At 45.6% G+C, this 27,709-nt stretch overlaps 6 non-coding genes and 2 pseudogenes across 6 annotated transcripts; all 8 read right to left on the bottom strand.

Annotated features, from left to right (window-relative positions):
• Positions 1 to 3,399: 3,399 nt before the first annotated feature.
• Positions 3,400 to 3,590, bottom strand: LOC142500202 (U2 spliceosomal RNA). The gene has a single exon (XR_012802844.1). It is a non-coding gene; the product is annotated as a U2 spliceosomal RNA (small nuclear RNA).
• A 5,840-nt stretch (positions 3,591 to 9,430) lies between these two features.
• LOC142500699 (U2 spliceosomal RNA) lies at positions 9,431 to 9,621 on the bottom strand. The gene has a single exon (XR_012803229.1). It is a non-coding gene; the product is annotated as a U2 spliceosomal RNA (small nuclear RNA).
• Positions 9,622 to 10,434: 813 nt separating this feature from the next.
• Positions 10,435 to 10,625, bottom strand: LOC142500698 (U2 spliceosomal RNA). The gene has a single exon (XR_012803228.1). It is a non-coding gene; the product is annotated as a U2 spliceosomal RNA (small nuclear RNA).
• Positions 10,626 to 11,438: 813 nt separating this feature from the next.
• Positions 11,439 to 11,629, bottom strand: LOC142500697 (U2 spliceosomal RNA). Its single transcript, XR_012803227.1, has one exon. It is a non-coding gene; the product is annotated as a U2 spliceosomal RNA (small nuclear RNA).
• An 813-nt stretch (positions 11,630 to 12,442) lies between these two features.
• On the bottom strand, positions 12,443 to 12,623 carry LOC142500273 (U2 spliceosomal RNA; annotated as a pseudogene).
• Positions 12,624 to 16,715: 4,092 nt separating this feature from the next.
• LOC142500207 (U2 spliceosomal RNA) lies at positions 16,716 to 16,903 on the bottom strand. The gene has a single exon (XR_012802847.1). It is a non-coding gene; the product is annotated as a U2 spliceosomal RNA (small nuclear RNA).
• A 6,410-nt stretch (positions 16,904 to 23,313) lies between these two features.
• Positions 23,314 to 23,492, bottom strand: LOC142500177 (U2 spliceosomal RNA; annotated as a pseudogene).
• A 2,943-nt stretch (positions 23,493 to 26,435) lies between these two features.
• On the bottom strand, positions 26,436 to 26,625 carry LOC142500073 (U2 spliceosomal RNA). The gene has a single exon (XR_012802793.1). It is a non-coding gene; the product is annotated as a U2 spliceosomal RNA (small nuclear RNA).
• Between the last annotated feature and the right edge of the window lie 1,084 nt (positions 26,626 to 27,709).

Below are 27,709 nucleotides of genomic sequence, written 5' to 3'. Positions count from 1 at the left end.
CTTTTCAAAATAATAACAAAAACCCCTTTACATGCAATAACCCCAAACAACAAAGATATTCATCCAACACACTGTTTTCACTTCCTATACGTAAACTCAAAACTTAGAATAGTTCATTCCCTAAGGAAAAACTGAAATCACTAACATATAGTTCCCAAAAAGGTTGGATCCCGTGTTGCCCTTTCCTTCTTCTTTCTTATTCGTTCCATATAGTCTTTTGCATAAGTTTTAAAGGCTGGCTCTGTCCTCTGCTTTCTCATTTGAATTACCTTTTCTAATAACTCTATTACTACCATGTAGTCAGCAAAAGGGTTTATCTCTTTCCAAAAATTCAGCCACCCTTCTCCATCCCCCACTATCTCTTGCACTTCCTCTACTTTCTTTCTTATCATTTTTTTGGAAAAAGATTCTACCCCCACCCTACTCGAGCTCGCTCTCTCTTCGTTTGCCACTATTTTGGTACATACTTCTACTATGCTCTTTTGTTCTACCTTCTTTTGGCTACTTTTCCCTTCCGTTAATTTTGTTACTCCCTGTTTTGGAGTCCCCCCTACGAAATCGCTATCACTCTCACCAATACCTGACACTACTCCCTCTTCACTCTCACTCCTACTTGTTCCACCTACTTTACGTCTTGGTGTAGCGCTTGGCTTCCTCCCTCTTTCCTCCTCTTTTCCTTTCCTTCCTATAGTTACAGGATCTGCTACTTCACTCTCTTCTGAACCACTCAGCCCTTTTACATCCCTTCTTCCAACTCCACTCGGGCCTATCTTCACTTCTCTCTCCTCTTCCACTTTCTCTACCTTGTCTCCCTGCCCCTTCCTAATAGGTCTGCTCTCATCACTTCTGCCTATCCCATCTAAAATCTCCGGGGCCCAGTCTGTAAATACTATGTCTTTCTCCTCTCCCCCCACACAACGATCTTCCAGGGTTTCTTCCACCATTGTTACCTCTGGAGAGACCACCAAATCACGAGTTTCCTCTCCCTCACTAATACCCATATCTTGCTCAAATTCCATCCACTCTTCCCCCTCTCTCCCCTTGTATACTCTTTTCCCATCTCTAAATTCTAGCCACTGTACCTCTTCTTTTTTGCTTTGCTCATACTCCTCTTTAGACATATTTTTCCTTTGACACATCAATTTATCTAGTCTCTCTGTAATTTGAGCATCCTTGCTCCCAACATGTTGTTTTCTAAACACCCACACCCAAAAATCCACATCTCCAACTGCTTTCTGAAACTCTTCCATTTTCTCTAATAAAACCTTCTGACTTCTCACTTCAGCAGCTTCCCCTTCGGGTGTTTTCTCTATTTTCTCCCTTGGGCCCTCCCCCTTTATCTCTACTTGTCTACCCTCCGTTACATCTACCTCTTGCTTACGTTTTTGAGCTTTTTTTTCCCCCACAGTTACCTCCATTCCTTCCCCCTGCTCTTCCTGGGTCAAAACCCCCACACTCTGCACCTCTTGTACCTCCATTTGATCCCCCCAACTCGGCTGTGCTGCCCCCAAAAGATCTGTTACTGACCCCTGGGTGAGAACTCCCAATCCATCTCCCCCCCCCACCTCAAAACTTCGGGCTATTGCTTCTACAAAAAGCTCTTCCTCCCTCTTTTGGGTCTCCGTTGGCTGTCCCCCCCAAGAACTGTCCATTCCCCCTTTTTGGAAAGTGTCCTTCATATCCGTTCCCCCCCTCGCCGCCCGTGCATAGCTCTTTTGCGGGCACTGGCGGAAAAGATGGCCTCCTTCCCCACATAAGTCACATTTCTTAGGGACACTGCAGTGGGATGCCATATGTCCCTCCTCTCCGCAATTACGGCACACTGCCCCTATTTTCTCACAGTCGACTCTTGTGTGGCCATACTTGAAGCAGTTCCTACAATAGGTCGGCTGTCCAGGGTAATTGAGGAAACCCCTGTTTCCACCGATGCTGAAACTAGCCGGGGGGTGCATTACGCCTCCAACACATGATGCATCTGGCCTGAAGCGCACCCAAAACCGCCTTTTGGCATTGAACATGTTGTACGGGTTCTTCATCTCAATGCCTCCTCTTACCACCGTACAGTATCTTTTCAAAAAGAAAATGATATCTTCCTTCAAGATGTACGGGTTGTACATGTGAACAACAACCGATCTCTCATCCATCATATAGCTTGGTGCAATGCTGATCCCACGCATATTGGGCTCTCCTGCAGCCTCCTTACATCTCTGCAAGACGTTCAGGCAGTCACATTCTTCGCAAAGGGTCAGATCGAATATTCCTTGCCTCGGGAAATCCTGCAAGCAGAAGATCTTTGCCGCATCCAGCCCCACGATCTCTCTCAGCACCTTCTCCACGAAAAAGGTAAGACCCACTCGATCTCTCTCCGTCTCCACGACCTGGAACCGCAGCGTGTTCCTCAGGCTCGCTCCCGCAGCCATCGTTGACGTCCTCGCCTTCCCGAAGAGCTTAGGTGCGGCACCCCGAAAGCAGCATGTGACTTAAGCCCTGGGGCGATGTCACAAGGCAAAGGTGCCGGCCCTTCCCTCTCTCTGATGGCCTTCTGGTTTCAGACACTTGGTCTTAGCCAAAAGGCCGAGAAGCGATAACCAGAAATGGGCCCCCGCCTGAGCGCCGCCCGACGGCCGGGGGCGCTATGCTTTAGGGAGAAGGGCAGAGGGAGCCGCTGGCTGCCCGCTCGCCTCCTCCCCCAGCAGGCATGCCTCCAGTCCCTCCGCTCCTTCCGACACAGCCCCGGGGAGTCTATGCAGCAGCGGCGGCGACGACGACGACGGATGCAAAAGCCAAAGACTTTCTATGGAGTAAAGAAAAGCAGCCGCACACACTGCTGGGGGGCCCGCATGGCCAGCAAACAGCCAAAAAGGCACATGCTTCCAGTTCTTTTTCCGGCACCAGGCTTCGTCTGCTTATTTGCATAGGAACCGCCCACTTTTTCTCTGCTAGCCGACTCGTCTGGGCTGCCATGAAACTCAGGCAGCAAGCAAGCAGCCAGTGGCTGGGCTTTTCAGTTCAGGTCATTTCAGCCAGCCAGCCAGCCAGCCATTGTGACAAGAAGCCAGCAAGTCAAGGCATTTGCTGCTTGCTGCTGCAGTGTTTGCTATGCAGGCTATTTGGATACAGCTTCAACAGGAGTTTCTTAGGCATCTGCTCGTTCGGACTGAATTAGGCTAGGCAGCAGGCGGCACTCCTGCTCCATGCGAGGAGGAGCTGAAAAGAAAAGAAAGTAAGAAGCCACGCAAAAGAGCAAACAAGACACAGCAAAAAGAAGGAGGCTTTATTTTGTCGTCATTTCATCTTCTTCTTTCTTTGCAAAAGAAAGAGCCAAAAATGCATGTTTGTTTTTTTTCTGTCAGACGGTGATTTGTTTCTATTTTTTGATACAAGCCAAATATCCCCAAAGGGAAGTGCACCGGTCCTGGAGGTACTGCAATACCAGGTCAATGCGTGGAGTGGACAGAGCAAGCTCTTCTTCCATCTCCCTGTTCTAAAAATCCATTTAATATATGGTCCCCAGATAGGGGACGTATCAGATATTAAACTGATAAGAACAGATTTTTTTTTTTTTTTTTGTTTTTTTGTTTTAAAGTTGTACTTTATTTCAAATAAATGTTCAGGTTATTTTTACAGAAAGCAAGAACCTTTCGAAAAATAAAAAACCACCCATAATACAACACCCCTTTATGCTTTGATATTGAAAAAAATAAAAAACATATAATTTTAAACATTTTCCTATCTTTTCATTCCCCTTCTTTCCTCTAGAGGAAAAAAAATTCCTCCACTCCCATCATTTACACTAGGTCCTTCCAAGATTCACGTTTCCAAAGGTCAGCCAGATCTCTATTTGATTTTCTATCTATACTATAATACAGATACATCCTGCTCAAAATCACCTTAACACAATCTCTCACATTCACCTCATCCTGCTGAAACACCAAAACATTCCTCATTTGCCATAGAGCCTCTTTCACGCAGTTTATCAGTTGCCACGCCACTCTCTCTCTTCCATTCTCATACTTACCCAAACCAAACAACATTCTCTCTAGACTCAAACTTTTCAAAAGCGTAACTTCTTTGAACAGTGGGCCCACCTTCCTCCACACTGCCCTTGCAAAAGGACACTCCCAGAGTAGGTGGACCACGCTCTCCACTGCCTCGCAACATTCTCTCGGGCATCTGTCCGTTTCAGCCAGTTCCCATCTCTTTTGTACTTCACGCACCGGGAGGCACATCCATGCTGCCATCCATGCCACATCCTTTTGCTCATTAAACAGATACTTCTCATTCACCATCTTCCATCCCTTTTTCATTTGCTCTCCAGTCAATCCCCCAATCATCTCCATTCTTTCCCTCTCTTTCAACACATTTGTTACTTTCTTCCTAGTCTTCCAAACCTCCATTCCCAGCATTTGCACCTTAAATTTTAAAATATACATTTCTATAACTTTATAGAAACGTGACGGGTTGAAACAAAAGGGTCTCGTGAGGTCATTCCTAACTTCCCAAAGTCTTCTACACATTCCCCCCAGCATGTATTCACAAAATTGTGAACACAACAACTCCTCCCTACCTACTCTACGTATGTAAAAACTGATATAATTTACGTACAAGAACACTTCCAAATCAGGAAGGCCCTTCCCCCCCTTTTCTCTTGATTTGACTACTCTACTCCTTCTTAACTTCTCTATCTTGGATCCCCAAAAAAAGGTGCACAACAACCTTCAAATCTTTCGCAACCATTCATTCGTTGGAGGAAAAATCAGGCCGATATATAATATGCTCGGGAGGAACACTGACTTTATTATCAGGTTCCTTCCCTCTAGGGTCAAGGCTCTCATGGACCATAAACTTATTTTCCTATTCAGTTTAGCCTCCAAGTTCACCCAGTTCTGCGTCCCTTCCAATTTGTTATCAAAACTAAGGCCTAATACCTCTTGGGGACCCTCAACTACGGGAATGTTCAGTTCCCCCAACCCTTCTATCTCCCCAAATGCCTTAATATTACACTTCGCTCTATTGATCTTAAAAGCAGAGGCTTGGCAGAAAATATCTGTCTGGAATAGAGCTCTCTTGAGGGCGACTGACGACTTACAAACTAGAGTAACGTCATCCATATATGCTAAAATTTTGACGCTCCGGCCTCTACTCCCCGGAATCTCTACCCCTCTAATAAATTTATCTCTGTTAATTAAACGAACCAATGGTTCTAGTGCACAAATAAACGCCACTGGAGAGAACGGGCACCCCTGTCTCACGCCCGACTTAACCTCTATCTGTTTTGTCAAAAAGCCATTTGCCTGAATCCGACTATAAGCGTGCTTGTACAAAACTTTTATAAACCCCAAAAAATGTCCAGGGATTCCCATTTTCCCGAGCACATTGTACAAGAAATCATGAGAAACCCTGTCAAAAGCCTTCTCAAAATCCAGAGTTGTAACTAGCATGGCTTGCTTCCTTCCCTTACAATCTTCAATCACATCCCTTAATAAAGCTAGGTTCTCTCCAATCTGTCTTCCCGGCACTGCACACACCTGTTCCTCCCCAACAATTTGATCCACTATATTTTTAACTCTATTGGCTAAAACTTTTGCTATAAGTTTATAGTCTGAGTTTAATAAAGTAATCGGTCTCCAGTTTGAAAGCTCCGATTTGTCCCCTTTCTTAAAGATTAAAATCACTATGCCTTCTCTCATCGAATTTGGAAGTTCTGTTTTCCTCCAGCATGCTTCACAAACCTCCAGGAAGTCCCTGCCAAGGACTCCCCAGAATGTCCGATAAAACTCGTAGGGTAAACCGTCACTTCCAGGGGTTTTATTTGATTTCCCCTTGTCCAGAGCTTCTTCCAACTCTCCTATTGTAATTTCTCTGTCTAATACCTCCTGGTCTCTCTTCTCCAACACCCTCTCTAGTGCATTCAACACGTCTTTCTCAAAACTCTCATCCCTTCCTTTCACTTCATACAACTCTTTATAAAATTCCTCAATCACTTCCATCATTCTTCTCCTTTCAGTCACCTCCAACCCATTTGTGTCTTTTACATTCTTCATATATTCCTTTCTTGCATACGCCTTCTTGAAAAAGAAGCGCGTGCACCTTTCACCCTGCTCTGCTCTTTCTATCCTAGCTTGAAAGATTATCTCTTTTCCCTTCTTCTCAAGCATCCCCTTTATCTTCTCCCTAGCCTCCCTAATCTCCGACTCTACCTCCTCCCCAAAATTCCTCAATTTATACAAAAAATTAAGGCGCAAATGCCACCTCTCATATTCCTCTCTCTCCTTCCTTTTACTCTCACATCCTCTTTTAATAAAAAAACTTTTAGTCTCCATTTTCACCATCTCCCACCATTCACTCAGGTCCCCATATTCATCCTTCTTCATTTGCAACCTTTCGTACATCCTTTCAAAACTCTTTCTTACCCATTCATCCTCAAGCAGCCTCACATTTAGCTTCCAAGCACTCCTTCCATACTCAGCTTCCTCACCTAAGCATATATTCCCTTCCATCCATACGTGATCAGTGAACACCACCTCTTTTTGAGTGACCGTACTCACCTTAAGACCACGTGTCAAGAAGAAATCGATCCGAGATCTGGCTGTTCCTTTATCGCTGTTCCAAGTAAAACGCTTCTCTTTCGGCACCAAAACCTTCCCCTGGTCACTTAAGTGTAAGTCATCTATTAGATTTTGAAGCAAAACACCCGTGCTGTCCACACCTCCGCCATCTCCTACCCCCTCTCTATCACCCCCCGCCACCGTGCAATTAAAATCACCCACCACCACTGTTGGTTCAGAGCCCGGTAGAAACAATTTAAGTCTCTCTATCAGTACTCTCCTCTCCTTCCTTCTTGGAGACATATATACATTAAAAAGTCTAAATCTATTACCCCCCACCTCTAACACCACTAACATTATCCGACCTGGTTCCACTATAACCGTTTGGGTTACTGTCACCCTATGGTTTTTAATCAAAATCCCGATGCCACTATTCCTGCATGCACTCCCAGGTGACCACACTGCTAGTCCTTCCTTCCACTCCCCTACCCTTGGGGCGTGTTCCAAAGCGCATTCCTGCAGGCATACAATATCTCCCCTTGTATGCTTAACGTAGTCCAGGACCATTGCTCTGCGCGCTGCACTCCTTATGCTGCGCACATTCAATGAGCATATAATAAGCATCAGGATAAGAAAGGTTTGAGGGCCAAAAGTCTCCCTTTCAACACTCATGTTTCTTCCCCTTCTTTCTTTTTTTCCAGCACCCCTATCATCTTCCCAAAAATATCCACTCTTTTTTCTGATGCATAACCTATAATTGAGCTCGTTGATGAGTGGTCATCCTCAATACTCTGACCTGGGCTTTCTGGGTTTTCCGAACTTGACGAAATGTCCGAAATATGAAAGTCTGCTATTGTGTCACCTTCACTATCTCTTTCTTCCATCAAACGGGTCTTACTCGCCGATTCTCCTCCCTCCCCCGCTTTGCGCTTTGCGGGCTTCCCCTTCTCTTGGATCATCTGGACCTCCATTTCTTCTGTAAGTTCTGGATCCGTCTTTCCTTGTTCCTCCACAAGAGGTACTTCTCTCTCCGTCAAAGTAACCGACCCCATCTCTGGCTCTATGTCGCTTGATAGTTCACTCTCTGCTACCTCTGCAACTGCTTCCGCCTCAGGGGTTTCTGGCGTACTGGCCTCTTCAATTTCACCTCCTTCTTCATGTGCTCTCTGTTCGGCAACTAGTGCCTTAGCATATGTCCGTTCAGGGCACTGTCTCGAGACATGGTTGGCGTCTCCGCATAGATCACAAGTGCGCGGTGCATCACAATTTGCCGCCATATGCCCATCCTTTCCACATCTTCTGCAAACCACCGATGTCTTTTCACAATTCTCTTGAGTATGACCATAGGAGAAACATTTTCGGCAGTACTGTGGTTGACCAGGGTACCATAAGTATCCCCTGTTTCCTGCGATGCTAAAGTTTGCAGGAGGCTGCATAACTCCACCTATACACCCAGCATCTGGTTTGAACTGCACCCAATACTTCCTTTTGCCATTGAAGACACCCCAATTATTTGATTGTTTGAAGCCCCCCTTAACTGAAACACAATACCTTTTAAGGAAGGTAGTAATGTCCTCCGTCTTCATGTAAGGGTTAAACATGTGCACGATAAGGGGCAATTCCTCCATCATGAAACAAGGTTCTATCGACACTCCTCGGAGTCTATCGTCACCTCTGCATTTCTTGAAATTTTCGTACACGTTTAAAGCATCGCTTTGCACAACGAAGGTTATGTCGTAATTACCTTGGCGTGGAAAGTCCTGTACACAAAACAGCATCCCGGTTGGAACGCCCAGCACGTCTCTTAAGATCTTCTCCATGACGTATCTCAGGGTAACTTGTCCTCTCACTTCTTCATCCGCATGGATCCGCAGGGTGTTCTTCATGCGCGCTCCCGTATAGAAAGCCGCCATCTCGATTCTGTCGCAAGATTGGGTGCGTCCCCCCAAAAGCAGCAGGGAGCTTTAGCCCTTTCGGGCGATGCTCCAAGGCCAAGGGGTCGGTCCCTCTCTCCGTTGGCCCTTCAGCAAACGACCATAATGATCGCAGCCAAAAGGCCGAGAAGCGATAACCAGAAATGGGCCCCCGCCTGAGCGCCGCCCGACGGCCGGGGGCGCTATGCTTTAGGGAGAAGGGCAGAGGGAGCCGCTGGCTGCCCGCTCGCCTCCTCCCCCAGCAGGCATGCCTCCAGTCCCTCCGCTCCTTCCGACACAGCCCCGGGGAGTCTATGCAGCAGCGGCGGCGACGACGACGACGGATGCAAAAGCCAAAGACTTTCTATGGAGTAAAGAAAAGCAGCCGCACACACTGCTGGGGGGCCCGCATGGCCAGCAAACAGCCAAAAAGGCACATGCTTCCAGTTCTTTTTCCGGCACCAGGCTTCGTCTGCTTATTTGCATAGGAACCGCCCACTTTTTCTCTGCTAGCCGACTCGTCTGGGCTGCCATGAAACTCAGGCAGCAAGCAAGCAGCCAGTGGCTGGGCTTTTCAGTTCAGGTCATTTCAGCCAGCCAGCCAGCCAGCCATTGTGACAAGAAGCCAGCAAGTCAAGGCATTTGCTGCTTGCTGCTGCAGTGTTTGCTATGCAGGCTATTTGGATACAGCTTCAACAGGAGTTTCTTAGGCATCTGCTCGTTCGGACTGAATTAGGCTAGGCAGCAGGCGGCACTCCTGCTCCATGCGAGGAGGAGCTGAAAAGAAAAGAAAGTAAGAAGCCACGCAAAAGAGCAAACAAGACACAGCAAAAAGAAGGAGGCTTTATTTTGTCGTCATTTCATCTTCTTCTTTCTTTGCAAAAGAAAGAGCCAAAAATGCATGTTTGTTTTTTTTCTGTCAGACGGTGATTTGTTTCTATTTTTTGATACAAGCCAAATATCCCCAAAGGGAAGTGCACCGGTCCTGGAGGTACTGCAATACCAGGTCAATGCGTGGAGTGGACAGAGCAAGCTCTTCTTCCATCTCCCTGTTCTAAAAATCCATTTAATATATGGTCCCCAGATAGGGGACGTATCAGATATTAAACTGATAAGAACAGATACTACACTTGATCTTAGCCAAAAGGCCGAGAAGCGATAACCAGAAATGGGCCCCCGCCTGAGCGCCGCCCGACGGCCGGGGGCGCTACGCTTTAGGGAGAAGGGCAGAGGGAGCCGCTGGCTGCCCGCTCGCCTCCTCCCCCAGCAGGCATGCCTCCAGTCCCTCCGCTCCTTCCGACACAGCCCCGGGGAGTCTATGCAGCAGCGGCGGCGACGACGACGACGGATGCAAAAGCCAAAGACTTTCTATGGAGTAAAGAAAAGCAGCCGCACACACTGCTGGGGGGCCCGCATGGCCAGCAAACAGCCAAAAAGGCACATGCTTCCAGTTCTTTTTCCGGCACCAGGCTTCGTCTGCTTATTTGCATAGGAACCGCCCACTTTTTCTCTGCTAGCCGACTCGTCTGGGCTGCCATGAAACTCAGGCAGCAAGCAAGCAGCCAGTGGCTGGGCTTTTCAGTTCAGGTCATTTCAGCCAGCCAGCCAGCCAGCCATTGTGACAAGAAGCCAGCAAGTCAAGGCATTTGCTGCTTGCTGCTGCAGTGTTTGCTATGCAGGCTATTTGGATACAGCTTCAACAGGAGTTTCTTAGGCATCTGCTCGTTCGGACTGAATTAGGCTAGGCAGCAGGCGGCACTCCTGCTCCATGCGAGGAGGAGCTGAAAAGAAAAGAAAGTAAGAAGCCACGCAAAAGAGCAAACAAGACACAGCAAAAAGAAGGAGGCTTTATTTTGTCGTCATTTCATCTTCTTCTTTCTTTGCAAAAGAAAGAGCCAAAAATGCATGTTTGTTTTTTTTCTGTCAGACGGTGATTTGTTTCTATTTTTTGATACAAGCCAAATATCCCCAAAGGGAAGTGCACCGGTCCTGGAGGTACTGCAATACCAGGTCAATGCGTGGAGTGGACAGAGCAAGCTCTTCTTCCATCTCCCTGTTCTAAAAATCCATTTAATATATGGTCCCCAGATAGGGGACGTATCAGATATTAAACTGATAAGAACAGATACTACACTTGATCTTAGCCAAAAGGCCGAGAAGCGATAACCAGAAATGGGCCCCCGCCTGAGCGCCGCCCGACGGCCGGGGGCGCTATGCTTTAGGGAGAAGGGCAGAGGGAGCCGCTGGCTGCCCGCTCGCCTCCTCCCCCAGCAGGCATGCCTCCAGTCCCTCCGCTCCTTCCGACACAGCCCCGGGGAGTCTATGCAGCAGCGGCGGCGACGACGACGACGGATGCAAAAGCCAAAGACTTTCTATGGAGTAAAGAAAAGCAGCCGCACACACTGCTGGGGGGCCCGCATGGCCAGCAAACAGCCAAAAAGGCACATGCTTCCAGTTCTTTTTCCGGCACCAGGCTTCGTCTGCTTATTTGCATAGGAACCGCCCACTTTTTCTCTGCTAGCCGACTCGTCTGGGCTGCCATGAAACTCAGGCAGCAAGCAAGCAGCCAGTGGCTGGGCTTTTCAGTTCAGGTCATTTCAGCCAGCCAGCCAGCCAGCCATTGTGACAAGAAGCCAGCAAGTCAAGGCATTTGCTGCTTGCTGCTGCAGTGTTTGCTATGCAGGCTATTTGGATACAGCTTCAACAGGAGTTTCTTAGGCATCTGCTCGTTCGGACTGAATTAGGCTAGGCAGCAGGCGGCACTCCTGCTCCATGCGAGGAGGAGCTGAAAAGAAAAGAAAGTAAGAAGCCACGCAAAAGAGCAAACAAGACACAGCAAAAAGAAGGAGGCTTTATTTTGTCGTCATTTCATCTTCTTCTTTCTTTGCAAAAGAAAGAGCCAAAAATGCATGTTTGTTTTTTTTCTGTCAGACGGTGATTTGTTTCTATTTTTTGATACAAGCCAAATATCCCCAAAGGGAAGTGCACCGGTCCTGGAGGTACTGCAATACCAGGTCAATGCGTGGAGTGGACAGAGCAAGCTCTTCTTCCATCTCCCTGTTCTAAAAATCCATTTAATATATGGTCCCCAGATAGGGGACGTATCAGATATTAAACTGATAAGAACAGATACTACACTTGATCTTAGCCAAAAGGCCGAGAAGCGATAACCAGAAATGGGCCCCCGCCTGAGCGCCGCCCGACGGCCGGGGGCGCTATGCTTTAGGGAGAAGGGCAGAGGGAGCCGCTGGCTGCCCGCTCGCCTCCTCCCCCAGCAGGCATGCCTCCAGTCCCTCCGCTCCTTCCGACACAGCCCCGGGGAGTCTATGCAGCAGCGGCGGCGACGACGACGACGGATGCAAAAGCCAAAGACTTTCTATGGAGTAAAGAAAAGCAGCCGCACACACTGCTGGGGGGCCCGCATGGCCAGCAAACAGCCAAAAAGGCACATGCTTCCAGTTCTTTTTCCGGCACCAGGCTTCGTCTGCTTATTTGCATAGGAACCGCCCACTTTTTCTCTGCTAGCCGACTCGTCTGGGCTGCCATGAAACTCAGGCAGCAAGCAAGCAGCCAGTGGCTGGGCTTTTCAGTTCAGGTCATTTCAGCCAGCCAGCCAGCCAGCCATTGTGACAAGAAGCCAGCAAGTCAAGGCATTTGCTGCTTGCTGCTGCAGTGTTTGCTATGCAGGCTATTTGGATACAGCTTCAACAGGAGTTTCTTAGGCATCTGCTCGTTCGGACTGAATTAGGCTAGGCAGCAGGCGGCACTCCTGCTCCATGCGAGGAGGAGCTGAAAAGAAAAGAAAGTAAGAAGCCACGCAAAAGAGCAAACAAGACACAGCAAAAAGAAGGAGGCTTTATTTTGTCGTCATTTCATCTTCTTCTTTCTTTGCAAAAGAAAGAGCCAAAAATGCATGTTTGTTTTTTTTCTGTCAGACGGTGATTTGTTTCTATTTTTTGATACAAGCCAAATATCCCCAAAGGGAAGTGCACCGGTCCTGGAGGTACTGCAATACCAGGTCAATGCGTGGAGTGGACAGAGCAAGCTCTTCTTCCATCTCCCTGTTCTAAAAATCCATTTAATATATGGTCCCCAGATAGGGGACGTATCAGATATTAAACTGATAAGAACAGATTTTTTTTTTTTTTCTTTTTAATGTTTTATTCACATTCATATTATTTACAATAAATAATAAACTTTTTCCGAAAATCATCACATCCACAAAACAACTTACATTTCATATTTACATTTCTTCAAACACCATACTGTATACACATTTATTCACCTTGCACATTAACTCCATAACTTCGTCTTATCCATCACATATTTTTCCCTCAAAAACAATACTATTAATCCAAAAAATTTCTTCAAGAAAAACTATTCTAATCAGCAATTCATATTTCTTAAATCTCCATAAACATCACCAAGTGCCCGACCAATACATTTTATACATGTATAAATCAAATTTTCAATTTACCATTTCCACTACTATCACAAACCTACATTTCCCTTACCTCCTTTGTCTATATTTTTCATTACATGCTATTTGTCTAACTAAATCATCCTTGTATCTCTTTTTTTCTGCCTCAAACTCCTTTGGTGACATTCTTTGCTTGTGAGATAGCACCGACTCTATCGTTCTTACTATTTGGTTTATCCCCCCAAACGGGTTTGCTTCCTGTATCATCTTTACCCATACTTTTGCCTCTCCTACTTTCTCCTCAAACTCCTCTACTTTCTTGTCAAGATATTTTTTTCTTTTTTTTTCCTCCCAGCTTTCGTCAAAAAACTCTGCCACTTCTTCCCCACTCACTTCACTAACCATCTCTTTTTCCCCAACTATCTGACTACATATTTCTACAATTTTCTTCTGTTCTACCCTCATTTTCCCCTCAATTTTCCTTGCTATCTCCTGTTTTGCCACAACCTTTGAGGATCCCCCTGTCTCCATAGCTTCCATCTTACTAGAACTTTCTCCCTCGCTTTCGCTCCTACTTGTCCCCCCAACTTTCCTTAGTTTCACCTCTTTGCCTTGATCCATCTGCTCTTCTTCCTCACTACAACTATCCGAGTCATTTTCACTACTTCTTTCCATTTCTTTCTCCAATATTCTTTCACAGTTTTCTAATTCCTTATTTATAGCATGCTCTGCAGCTTTTGCTTTTTCTCTGCTTTTCTCCGAAGTATCCTTTCCTACTATTTCTTTCTTCTCTTTTATCCATTTATCCAAGTGCCTATTGTATTTTCCTTTCCATCTTTTAACACAATCCTCATAGGTCCATATTTTCCCTATCGCTCTTTGTCTTCCCTGCTCTTCTCTTTCTTCTCTACTCACACCATTTCCGATTTTATTTTTCCCTTTTCCTCTGCTTACACTTTCAAAAGAGGTACTTACCTCCCCCCCTTTCTCATTTGTACTTGTTCCTATTACTTCCTGACTTTGCGTTTTGAATATGGCAGGATAACCTATCAAGTCATCCGAGGCTGCTTTCACTACACATCCCTCTCTCCTTGGGCCCACTTTCTCCTCTTTTCCTTCTTCTAGAACCTCTTCCTTTGCCTCTTTCCCCTCTCTTGCCTTATTTTCTGAGTTTAAAGGTTTTTCCTCCATACTTGCTACTTCTATTTCTTTCTGTCCTTTCCCTAAGTCCCCCACCCCCTCTTGTATTTTTCCTAGAACTTTATACGTTCCTTCTTCCTGCCTGTCTTCCATGGTCTCTTCCACCACTGTCACTTCTGTAAGCTTCACGAAATCTTGTACCTCCTCCTCACTAACTTCCTCAGCTTCTCCTATTATATATTCCTCCTCTTCTCCTTTAAAGTCTGCTCTACCCTCCTTTACCTCCACCCACTGCAAACTTTCTATTTTCAATTCCTCGTATTTCTCTTTAGTAATATTTTTCCTTTGACTCATTAATTTTTCCAAACTCTGTATCATTTGTTGCTCTGAACTCCCTTTATGTTGCTTCCTAAACACTTTCACCCAAAACTCTACTTCCCCTACTGCCTTATTAAATTCCTCCATTTTTTTGGTTAGATTTTTTCCATATTTTTTTACTACCCTCTCTACCTTTTCTCTAGGCCCCACTCTCTCCTCCTCCCCTTGGCCTTCCTTCACGTCTCTACTGTCCACTTCCTGTTTACGCTTTTGGGGTTTTTTCCCCCCAACTGAAAACTCCATCCCCTCCTCCTGCTGTTCTACCCCAACATTCCTTCCCTCACTCTGTATGTCTTGAACCTCCATACTAACTGCCCAATTTTGCTCAGACATGCTCAGAGACTCTGCATCCCCATTCCCCATCAAGATCTGTCCCCCCCCACTCCCCTCTCCCTTTCCCCCAACCAAGCTTTGGGCAATATTGTCCAAAAGAAAATCTTCCTCTTTTTCCTCCAGGTCCTCTCCCTCTTGGCTTGCCACATCCGTGTCCTCCCCTCCTGCAGCTTGAGCATAGCTCCTTTTCTTGCACTGTCTTGCCAAATGTCCTCTTACCCCACACACATCACATTTCTTTGGGATCTTACAATAGGCCGCCGTATGGCCTTCCTCGCCGCAATTGCGACACACCACCTCAGTCCTTTCACACTTTTCTCTTGTGTGTCCATAGCGAAAACATTTCCTACAATACGTAGGTTGTCCTGGGTAGAAAAGAAAACCCCTGTTTCCGGCAATACTAAAGCTGGCCGGAGGGTGCATCACTCCCCCCACCCCCGTCGAGTCTGCTTTGAACCGCACCCAATACCGTCTCTTACCATTGTACATTTTATAAGGGTTATACAACTCTTCTCCCCCTCTCACTTCCATGCAGTACCTCCTTAAAAAAAGGAAAATATCTTCTTTCCGGGCATAGGGGTTATACATATGCACCACAACTGGTCTCATCTCCAGCATAAAACTTGGTCCCAAGCTGATTCCACGCATGTTCTCATCCAAAGCCATCTCTTTGCACCTTTCATAGGCACACAGGCAATCCGCATCTTCAAAAAGGGTCAGATCGTAGATCCCTTGTTTCTGGAAATCCTGCAGACACATCACTTTTGTTGCTGCCAAACCGATCACTCCATTCAGGATCGTCTCCACGAAAAACGTCAGACTGACTCGCTGTCTCTCCGCCTCTGCTACCAGGAACCGAAGCGTATTCCTCATATGAGCTCCAGACGCCATTGTCTCAGCTCTCCTTGTCCGCTCTCAAGCTCGGGTGCGGCGCCCCCACAGCAGCAAGGGACTTAAGCCCTTTCGGGCGATGTCCCAAGGCCAAGGCGCCGGCCCCTTACTCTCCGTCTCGTTCTCGCCCTCCGAATCGCACAGGATGTTGTACCTCCCCAATAGCTACAATACGGCTTAAGACCCCAGAGGGGCCGATGCCGCAAGGCCGAGGAAGCACTATCCCTGCTGGCCCTCTGACTTCGACACTTGGTCTTAGCCAAAAGGCCGAGAAGCGATAACCAGAAATGGGCCCCCGCCTGAGCGCCGCCCGACGGCCGGGGGCGCTATGCTTTAGGGAGAAGGGCAGAGGGAGCCGCTGGCTGCCCGCTCGCCTCCTCCCCCAGCAGGCATGCCTCCAGTCCCTCCGCTCCTTCCGACACAGCCCCGGGGAGTCTATGCAGCAGCGGCGGCGACGACGACGACGGATGCAAAAGCCAAAGACTTTCTATGGAGTAAAGAAAAGCAGCCGCACACACTGCTGGGGGGCCCGCATGGCCAGCAAACAGCCAAAAAGGCACATGCTTCCAGTTCTTTTTCCGGCACCAGGCTTCGTCTGCTTATTTGCATAGGAACCGCCCACTTTTTCTCTGCTAGCCGACTCGTCTGGGCTGCCATGAAACTCAGGCAGCAAGCAAGCAGCCAGTGGCTGGGCTTTTCAGTTCAGGTCATTTCAGCCAGCCAGCCAGCCAGCCATTGTGACAAGAAGCCAGCAAGTCAAGGCATTTGCTGCTTGCTGCTGCAGTGTTTGCTATGCAGGCTATTTGGATACAGCTTCAACAGGAGTTTCTTAGGCATCTGCTCGTTCGGACTGAATTAGGCTAGGCAGCAGGCGGCACTCCTGCTCCATGCGAGGAGGAGCTGAAAAGAAAAGAAAGTAAGAAGCCACGCAAAAGAGCAAACAAGACACAGCAAAAAGAAGGAGGCTTTATTTTGTCGTCATTTCATCTTCTTCTTTCTTTGCAAAAGAAAGAGCCAAAAATGCATGTTTGTTTTTTTTCTGTCAGACGGTGATTTGTTTCTATTTTTTGATACAAGCCAAATATCCCCAAAGGGAAGTGCACCGGTCCTGGAGGTACTGCAATACCAGGTCAATGCGTGGAGTGGACAGAGCAAGCTCTTCTTCCATCTCCCTGTTCTAAAAATCCATTTAATATATGGTCCCCAGATAGGGGACGTATCAGATATTAAACTGATAAGAACAGATTTTTTTTTTTTTTTTTTTTCTTTTTAAATGTTTTTATTGAACAGTTTTTAATATACAATTTTTACTTTTCGAAAAACAAAAAAACCACCCCAACATTACAATCACCCCAAACATGATACAATTCAACAACATATTCTTTCAACATGTTTTATACACACTTTTTTATTTCAACCCTTTACAAACCCCCTTTTTTCCCTTTCTGTATGCTTTTCATCCACCGATCCACCCGTGGAGGGGAGCATCGGCCCGCCTCTACTCTCCGATACTCCATCATACGGACCCTAAAGGCACCTAGTGTCTTCATTAAATATCTTTTATCTCTTCATATTCTCTTCCATATGATAAAAGCATACTTTTCTCCCGTCCCTCCACATCTCAATCTTTCGCTGTGCTCCATCCTTGCACTCCTTCTCTCCCTTAAACTCCCTAATACTATCAAAAAGAAAACTACTTTTAATACCACCCTTTGTTACTAAAATAGAACATTTTCATCTTGCAAACCCTTGACCTTTCTATACCTTACTTATTAAACTTCTCCACTTTGTGGCCTTCCAAATTTTTTCCCCTTCCTTCTTCCCCAATTTTTTAACATCCATCAAGTAATATACATACATTTTCCCCAATATCATCTTAACACACTCATTCACACCTATCACTTCTTTCTTATAAATTAGCACATTTCTAACTTCCCACATCAATTCTTTCACACAATTCACAATCTTCCACAACACATTCTCCTGTTTTCCATCCTCCCCACTCTCCCCATACATCATTGTATTATATTGTAACTTCCCCACCCCTGTCACTTCAGTTACAAGTTTTCCCAAACCTCGCCACACCTTTCTTACAAATCTACAGTTCCAAAAGAGGTGAGCTATGTTTTCCGACCCCCCACAACCTTCTCTTGGACACACCTCAGATCTGGACAGATCTCTCCTCTTTTGAAAATATTTTACAGGAAGGCAACTATGTGCCGTCATCCAAGCCAAATCTTTTTGGTTGTTAGTTAGGTCTTTTTGACTCACCCTTCTCCACACTTGGGCGACTTGTTTATCACTCAATCCACCTATCCCCTCACTCACCTCTTTACTACTTATTAATTTTTTAATTCTCCTATGATCTTCCCACAACTTTCTTTCTGTCCCCAACAACCCAAATTTCTCTATGAAACCTTGTATTCTTTCATAAAAAACTGGGGTAACAAAACAGACTGGTTTCCTTAAATCAATTTTAAACAAACCCAACCTCCTTAACATGCCTCCCGCCTCATATCTACAGAAGCATGCGGCTTTGTTATTTTTATTATTAACTAGATTTATGCAAAAATGTGCATATTTTGCTTCCATACTAACCTCTATATCAGGCAGGCCCTTCCCCCCTTTCATTTTGTCTTTATACACAACTTGTCTTCTTAGTTTTTCCTTTTCTGAGCTCCAAAAAAAAACAAACAAAAATCTGGTTATTTTCCTCAACCATTTACTTGTCGGAGGGAACACCATTCCCATGTATAACAGAATAGGTACAAGAACCGCTTTTGTGATTAAGACTTTCCCCTCCATTGATAACTTCCTCAGGGACCAGAACTGTATTTTTTTATTTATCCTTTCACCTATCTGCTCCCAGTTACTCTCCCCCTTCAGCTCCTCGTCAAACCATACTCCTAAGATTTTCAATTGCTGCATCTCAACGGGGATCCCGCACTTATCTAAATCTCTCCAGTCACCAAAAGCTTTACAAACGCTCTTATCCCAATTCACTCTAAACCCTGATGCAACACAAAAATTTTCTATATGGAACTTCACTCTCTTGATTGCTGCCTGTGTTGTGCAGACCACCGTTAAATCGTCCATATAGCCCAGTGTCTTTACACTTCTACCCCCACTCCCTGGGACTTCAACCCCTCTCACTACCTTGTCTCTCCTGATCTCGTTTAATAGTGGCTCCATGGCACATATAAAAGCCAATGGAGACAGGGGGCACCCCTGTCTCACTCCTGATCTTATCTGTATTTCTTCCGTGAAGAATCCATTCACCATAACTCTACTAAAAATCCCATCATATAAATTCCTAATTTGCCTTAGCAATCCCTCTGGAATTCCTAACTTCCCCAGTACTTTAAAAAGAAAACTATGGGCCAACCTGTCGTACGCCTTCTCAAAATCTATGTTCGCTATTACTACTGGCTGGTTCCTTTCTTTACAATACCAGAGCAAGTCCCTTATCAACCCCAAGTTCTCAGCAATCTGTCTGCCTGGTACTGCACATACCTGATCTTCATCCACCAACTTTTCAATGACACCTTTCATCCTTTCCATGATCACTTTTGCAAAAACCTTATAGTCGACATTAAGCAGTGTAATTGGGCGCCAGTTCTTTAGGTTTCGTTTATCCCCTTTTTTATAAATTAAAGTGATAATTCCTTCACGAAAGGATGCCGGCACCTTCCCCATTTTCCAAATTTCTTTAAATACACTTACCATCTCTGGTCCTATCAACCCCCAATACTCACAGTAAAATTCATAGGGGAGCCCATCACTCCCTGGTGTCTTCCCCTTCTTCCCTCTTCGTACTCCTTCCTCTACTTCCATTTCACTTAAGTCCCTTCCCAAGAAGTGTTGTTCTTCCACCTCCAATTTACATTGTGTTCTTTCTAATAGTTCTTTCTCCATTCCTTTGTCTCTGAATTTTTCCTCAAATAGTATTCCATAGTATTTCTCCACTTCCTTCACTATCTCCACTGTCCCATATACTTCTCCCTCATTACTATCTAACACTGGACCCATTATAGTTTTTTCCGAAAAAACTTTTTTAAAAAAATAGGGTGTACACTTCTCATCTTGTTCTATCTTTTCCACTCTTGCGGCGTGTATGATCCTTTTACCTTTTTTTTCAATTAGCCTTCTTACATCTTTCCTCCCTTTCTCCAACTCATTGTCCACATCCCACCCCATTTTTCTTAATTTAAGCAAAAATTGCTTTCTTAAATAAAGTGCTGTAAATTCTTCTTCTACCTTCCTAGCCTGTTCACACCCTTTCTTTATAAAGAACACTTTAGTTTCTTTTTTAAACCACTCCCACCAATCCACCACATCCCTGAATTCTCTCATCCTCGCCTTCATTCTCGCATACAGACTTTCAAACTGTTTTTTACAAATTACGTTTTCCATCAGGGCCACGTTTAGTTTCCAATATCCTTTGCCATATTCAACTATCCCTTCCACGTCCACTCTACACTTTATACACACATGATCTGAAAAAACTACTTTCATCACCTTCCATTCTCTCATCTTCATCCCCTTTGAAAGGAGTATCAAATCAATTCTCGAACGGACCTCTCCTTTATCACTGTACCACGTGTACACTGTTGTGCTTCTCCCCCCCTTTTTCCCAGCGTCTACTAACCCATAATCCTTTATTATATTTTTGAGGAGATTCCTCGTCCCATCAGGCCTCTGTTCTTCAGCCCCACCTACTCTATCACTCTTTTCCAAAGCACAGTTAAAATCTCCAGCAACTATTGTTGGCTCCCTCCCTGGTAGAAACATTTGAAGCATTTCAAAAAGCTCTTCTCTTAACTTTTTTACAGGTGAAGCATATATATTAAAAATGCGCAGTTTCATCCCCCTCCATCCCAACCAAACACATTGCAATCTTCCGGGTTCAATAACTATATTTTTAATCACACTAATCTCCCTATTCCTAACTAACACTCCTACCCCACTATTCCTGTTCTCATGACACCCAGACCACACAGCTTCCCCAAATTTCCATTCCGTCTTAGGTGGTATATCATTTATTGCACACTCTTGTAAGCAAATTATGTCACTTTTTTGTTTAGCCACGTACTCTAATATCATTGCTCTTCTTGCAGGTGCTCTGATACTCCTTACATTCAGGGAAACAACTGTGATAGACATTTATGTTGCAGAAAACAAACATCACTACCCTCTCCCTAGATAGCATACCCAGTTGTCTCCTGCAACTGCACTACTGCATCATCCTCCACATATGGCATGCTCCCTGGGGACAAAAGCAATAAGTCTCTATATGGTGCTTCCCCCTCTGTAATCACACCACTACATCCCTCTTTTGGATCTCCTGGGCTTATTGACACTCCCCCATTCCCTTCTTCACTGGGACTCCATCCCTCCATTGAAGCTCTAGGACTTGATGTCCCTCCTTCACTTCCGTCTCCTATAGAACTCACCGGGCTTGGAAAGTCTCCCATCATCTCCTCTGTACTGAAAGTTTTCAGCTCCCCCTCCTCCACGAACTGTAGCATCTCAAATTTTGTAGGATGGACAAAGTTTGGCGGCATCGTTACCTTCCCTCTCTTTTTTTTACATATTCCCCGACGTTTTGGCGTCATGAATTTTGGCCGCTTTCCCCCTTTGACCACACCATCTTCCTCTGATGTTTCCGACCCGTCTTCTGCCGGCATCTCTTCCAGTGATATTCTAAGATCTTTAGGTATTCCTATGGACTCTTCTTCAGTATTTGCCTGAGAATCTCTCTCTATCGGAGTCACTGATACCTGTACCATGTCCTCTTCTTCTATCACAGGGTCAACTCCCTTATTGTTCCTCTCAACTTCTGTTCTTTCATCTCCTGTTTCCTGCATCACCTCCTGCTCCCCCTCCTCCTCATTTGCCTTCTCGGGGTTTTCAGATCTCTCGTTCCCCCTCTCTCTCTCTCTCTCTCTCTCCTTTTCCATACGATCTTCCTCTTCTTCTTCCTCTTTTCTTTGCATCCTGGCCGCATGGGAGTACGGTCTTTTTGGACACTGTCTGGCTAAGTGACCCGTTCCCCCACAAAGGTCACATTTGCGGGGTTTGTCACACCTCATAGCCGTATGACCACCTTCCCCACAGTTTCGACATATGGTCCCAGATTTGTTACATTCGAACTTTGTGTGCCCATACTTCCGACAATTTCTACAGTATACCGGCTGCCCTGGGTAAAACAGGAACCCTCGGTTTCCCCCCAAGTCAAAGCTGGCCGGCGGGTACATGACCCCTGACACGCTTCCTGAATCCGGTCTGAAACGAACCCAGTATCTCCTTTTGCCATTGAAAATGCCATAGTCATTTGTTAATTCTTCTCCCCCTTTAACTACCAGGCAGTATCTTTTCAGGAAAACTTCAATGTCCAGTGGGTTTGCAAAGGGGTTGTACATATGTACTGTCAGTGGTTTCTCACCCAATTGAAAGCTGGGGATTACCTGAATTCCCCTCATCTTAGGGTCGTCCAACAACTTCTTTGTTTCCTCGTACATATATAAGCACTCGTTGTCCTGGTAACAAGTCACATCGAATATTCCCTGGCGGGGGAAATCCTGGATACACCGGATCTTCGCAAAGTCCAACTCCATTTTGGCCAAAATCTCCTCCATGATAAAGCGTAGTCCGACTCTTCCTCTTTCCTCCTCCTCGATCTGAAAGCGGACTGTGCTCCGCATACCTCCTCCTCCGAACGCCATCGCTCGTCCCAAGATCAGGCGCGCCCCCCCTAAAGCAGCAAAGAGCTTAAGCCATTTCTGGCGATGCTCCAAGGCCAAGGGGACGGTCCTTCTCTCACCGTTGGCCTTCTGGTTTCAGACACTTGGTCTTAGCCAAAAGGCCGAGAAGCGATAACCAGAAATGGGCCCCCGCCTGAGCGCCGCCCGACGGCCGGGGGCGCTATGCTTTAGGGAGAAGGGCAGAGGGAGCCGCTGGCTGCCCGCTCGCCTCCTCCCCCAGCAGGCATGCCTCCAGTCCCTCCGCTCCTTCCGACACAGCCCCGGGGAGTCTATGCAGCAGCGGCGGCGACGACGACGACGGATGCAAAAGCCAAAGACTTTCTATGGAGTAAAGAAAAGCAGCCGCACACACTGCTGGGGGGCCCGCATGGCCAGCAAACAGCCAAAAAGGCACATGCTTCCAGTTCTTTTTCCGGCACCAGGCTTCGTCTGCTTATTTGCATAGGAACCGCCCACTTTTTCTCTGCTAGCCGACTCGTCTGGGCTGCCATGAAACTCAGGCAGCAAGCAAGCAGCCAGTGGCTGGGCTTTTCAGTTCAGGTCATTTCAGCCAGCCAGCCAGCCAGCCATTGTGACAAGAAGCCAGCAAGTCAAGGCATTTGCTGCTTGCTGCTGCAGTGTTTGCTATGCAGGCTATTTGGATACAGCTTCAACAGGAGTTTCTTAGGCATCTGCTCGTTCGGACTGAATTAGGCTAGGCAGCAGGCGGCACTCCTGCTCCATGCGAGGAGGAGCTGAAAAGAAAAGAAAGTAAGAAGCCACGCAAAAGAGCAAACAAGACACAGCAAAAAGAAGGAGGCTTTATTTTGTCGTCATTTCATCTTCTTCTTTCTTTGCAAAAGAAAGAGCCAAAAATGCATGTTTGTTTTTTTTCTGTCAGACGGTGATTTGTTTCTATTTTTTGATACAAGCCAAATATCCCCAAAGGGAAGTGCACCGGTCCTGGAGGTACTGCAATACCAGGTCAATGCGTGGAGTGGACAGAGCAAGCTCTTCTTCCATCTCCCTGTTCTAAAAATCCATTTAATATATGGTCCCCAGATAGGGGACGTATCAGATATTAAACTGATAAGAACAGATTTTTTTTTTTTTTTTTCAAAGTTTTTATTCAAACATAAAGATAAAGTTTACAATTTTTTCACTTTTCGAAAAATAACAAAAACCGGTATACATTACATTAGCATATATACACAATAATACTCATACAGAAACAAACCTACATTCCATAATTTCACATATATCTCTTTCTACTTCAGACCTTTCGAATTTAGTGTACATTTAATTTACGATATAAACACTCAAAAAACTAAATTTCACAAAATTCCAATTTATCAAACAATAAACTTTCTATACTATGCATTAATAAAGCACTCATATTTCACACTTCAGACATATATAATAATTCCTTAACATCCTATTTTCCCTACTAAACTTTCCAATACATTTATATATACCCACCTAATTCATAATACCCATATATTCCATACCCACATCTTTTCAACACATACCCCCCTAATCATTTCAGTGAAAACATCCTTATTCCATCAGTTATCATATATTCCTTTCATTTCAATACCAATCATTTACATTTCTATTTTTTCCTCTTCTTTCATCCTCCTCTCTTCCAAAACCAACTTTTCTTGTATATTTTTTTTTTTTTTTTTTTTCCCTTCTTCCTCTAATTACCCAATCATCATCTTCTCTCTCTTATTTTCCCTCCTCTTTTCTTCTCCTTTTTTCTTCCTCTCCTTTCCATTTTAAATGATCTCGCTCAATCTTTCCTGCAAGTTTCATTACCCTTTCCCAATACTCCTCACTACCTTCCATTACTTCCTCCTCTCCCATACTGTCCCCTTTTCCTTCATCCTTATCTCCTTCTCCGACACTAACTTTTCTTCCACTGTCCTCCTCTTTTCCTTTCTCACTAGTACCAAAACATACCTCCTCCTTTACTTCCTCCGTCCCACTTTCTTCTTGGTATTGCAAACTGTCCTCCTCCTCGCTCATACTGTCCCCCTCACTTTCCCCCTTTTTTCCCCTTCCATCCTCATTAACATACCCTATATTCTCCTCATCTTTTCCCATATCAACCCTTCCCTGTACACCAACATCGTATTCCCTTCTCGCACCATCAAAGTTTCCACACGATTTTTGTGTCTTTGCATTCCCTTTCTCGGGGCACTTGCGTGCCAAATGTCCCGGCTCTGCACAAAAGTCACATCTTTTACTCTCACAGCACTTGGCTGCCATATGTCCTTTTTTCCCACAGTTCCAACAACAAACATCAAAAGACTGTCCTGGAAAGTTCAAAACCCCCCTATTCCTGCCAATGCAGAAACTTGCAGGAGGGTGCAGCATTCCTCTGTCACCGTCTGGGTCCAATCTGAAGCGGACCCAGAACTTCCTTCTCCCATTAAACAGTCCATACTTGTTCTTCATTTCTGCTCCGCCTCTAACTGTTTCACAAAAGCGGGCCAAAAAGTTCTCAATGTCCTCTTTCATGACATAAACATTGAACATCTGTACAATCACCGCCTTCTCCTGCTGTAGAAATCTCGGTATCACTTTGATTCCTCTCATCCTTGGGGTACCTGCTGCCACAACACATCGGTCGTATACCACTTGGCATTCCAGCTCGTCTTTCAGCGTCAAGTCAAAGATTCCCATCTTCAAAAACTCCTGCAGGCAAAAGATTCGTTCAGGATCCACTTCCAACACCTCAAAAAGGATTTCCTCCACGATGTATTCCACACCTCCACTGCTTCGTCTGCACTCATCCAGCTGAAACCGAATGCAGTTCCTCTCGTTTGCGTAGTCCGCCATCTTTATCCTCGTCCTCGTCTCTCCAACACCAACTCAAGATCTGGTGCGGCGCCCTAATAGCAGCAGGTGAGTTTAGCCAGTCACGGCGATCCCACCAGGCAAAGGCACCGGCCCATCACTCTCTTACTTGCTTGTCCGCCTCTGTCCAAACCGGCCGTCCAGGATCAGGTGCGGCGCCCCTAAAGCAGCATGAGGGTTTAGTTCCTGGGGAACGATCCCTCAAGGCCAAGGCGCCGGCCCCTCTCCTTCTCTCTCTCCTGATCGCCTCCCGTGCTCGAGTTAGCGTGACTCCCTCATAGCAGCATGGGTCTTTAACTCCCCAGGAAGCGATGACCCAAGGCCAAGGAGTCACAGACTCAGCGCAACCTCTCAGCCCAGACACTTGATCTTAGCCAAAAGGCCGAGAAGCGATAACCAGAAATGGGCCCCCGCCTGAGCGCCGCCCGACGGCCGGGGGCGCTATGCTTTAGGGAGAAGGGCAGAGGGAGCCGCTGGCTGCCCGCTCGCCTCCTCCCCCAGCAGGCATGCCTCCAGTCCCTCCGCTCCTTCCGACACAGCCCCGGGGAGTCTATGCAGCAGCGGCGGCGACGACGACGACGGATGCAAAAGCCAAAGACTTTCTATGGAGTAAAGAAAAGCAGCCGCACACACTGCTGGGGGGCCCGCATGGCCAGCAAACAGCCAAAAAGGCACATGCTTCCAGTTCTTTTTCCGGCACCAGGCTTCGTCTGCTTATTTGCATAGGAACCGCCCACTTTTTCTCTGCTAGCCGACTCGTCTGGGCTGCCATGAAACTCAGGCAGCAAGCAAGCAGCCAGTGGCTGGGCTTTTCAGTTCAGGTCATTTCAGCCAGCCAGCCAGCCAGCCATTGTGACAAGAAGCCAGCAAGTCAAGGCATTTGCTGCTTGCTGCTGCAGTGTTTGCTATGCAGGCTATTTGGATACAGCTTCAACAGGAGTTTCTTAGGCATCTGCTCGTTCGGACTGAATTAGGCTAGGCAGCAGGCGGCACTCCTGCTCCATGCGAGGAGGAGCTGAAAAGAAAAGAAAGTAAGAAGCCACGCAAAAGAGCAAACAAGACACAGCAAAAAGAAGGAGGCTTTATTTTGTCGTCATTTCATCTTCTTCTTTCTTTGCAAAAGAAAGAGCCAAAAATGCATGTTTGTTTTTTTTCTGTCAGACGGTGATTTGTTTCTATTTTTTGATACAAGCCAAATATCCCCAAAGGGAAGTGCACCGGTCCTGGAGGTACTGCAATACCAGGTCAATGCGTGGAGTGGACAGAGCAAGCTCTTCTTCCATCTCCCTGTTCTAAAAATCCATTTAATATATGGTCCCCAGATAGGGGACGTATCAGATATTAAACTGATAAGAACAGATTTTTTTTTTTTTTTTATTTGCATATTTGAAAAATATACAATTTAACATTTTGTTTTACATTTTCTTTTTGAACAAAAATTATAATAAAAATTATTCTTTCATAATTTTCCAAACAAAATTCTCAATTACTTCACAAAAGCAAGTCAAATACATTCTAAAATTCCCCAAAAACATCCCATACATTTACAGAAACCCCTACATATAATTCTATTTTACTTCCATTCTATTTCATTTACATTTCTATTTTCCCTTACTTTTTTATTACCCCACTAAACACATCAAATAGAAAACTTTTGTTCCATCAGTTATCATACTTTCTTTAAACCAAAAATTCATTCTTACTCCATCCTATCTATCCCTTCTAATTCCCCACCTCCGACGTTTAATTCTTTTTCCAAATCTTTTCTCATTTCCGCTAGTCTTTGTTTTATTCTTTGAAGACTTTTTCCTTTTGTTTTACTAAGCTCTGAGCCTTTTTCCTCAAAAACTTTTTTCTCTTTACCTAAATTAACATATTCATTTTTCCATTTAATATACATTTGAACATCCCACCAGAACACAGTTTTTTTGGCCCATTTGTTTGCTGTCATCATTTCTTCTACTCTTTCCCTCATTATTTGTATATCTATTTCCCTTTTTTCCATTTCCCTAATTTCCTCCCAAAATTCCTTTCTTAGTTTCTCTATCATCTCCTCCCAGCTTTCTTTTGTTTGTGTGTCTACAACTATCTTACTTTTGTCTCTTTTCTGAGTTATTTTACTTTCTTCTGACTCACTCACTGATGAGGTTTCAGGCTCACTTCTAGTTGGTCCAGCTATTTCCTCTGAGGTTTCCTTATTCTCTATTGCTTTAAACTTACAGGTACTTCCTTCCTCCCTTCTCCCTTCCTCTCCCCCGCTTTCACCCACAGATAGAACTCCTCCCTCACTTTCACTTCTACTCGTCCCTCCCACCTTCCGTGTTGGCATTCCTATTATCTTCCCCCTTTCTATCTCCTTGTTTGGGCGTCCCTTTTCCTCTTTCTGCACCCCTCCTCTTTCACTTTCTGATGAGGAGACTGACCCCCAATCACTCCCACTACTCCTAGCTACTTCCAGTGTTTTAGTTTCCAGAACTCTAG

The sequence above is a fragment of the Ascaphus truei genome, chromosome 7 (assembly GCF_040206685.1).
Source record: "Ascaphus truei isolate aAscTru1 chromosome 7, aAscTru1.hap1, whole genome shotgun sequence".
Classification (NCBI taxonomy): Eukaryota; Metazoa; Chordata; class Amphibia; order Anura; family Ascaphidae; genus Ascaphus; species Ascaphus truei.
This window is presented reverse-complemented; position numbering and strand designations above follow the sequence as displayed.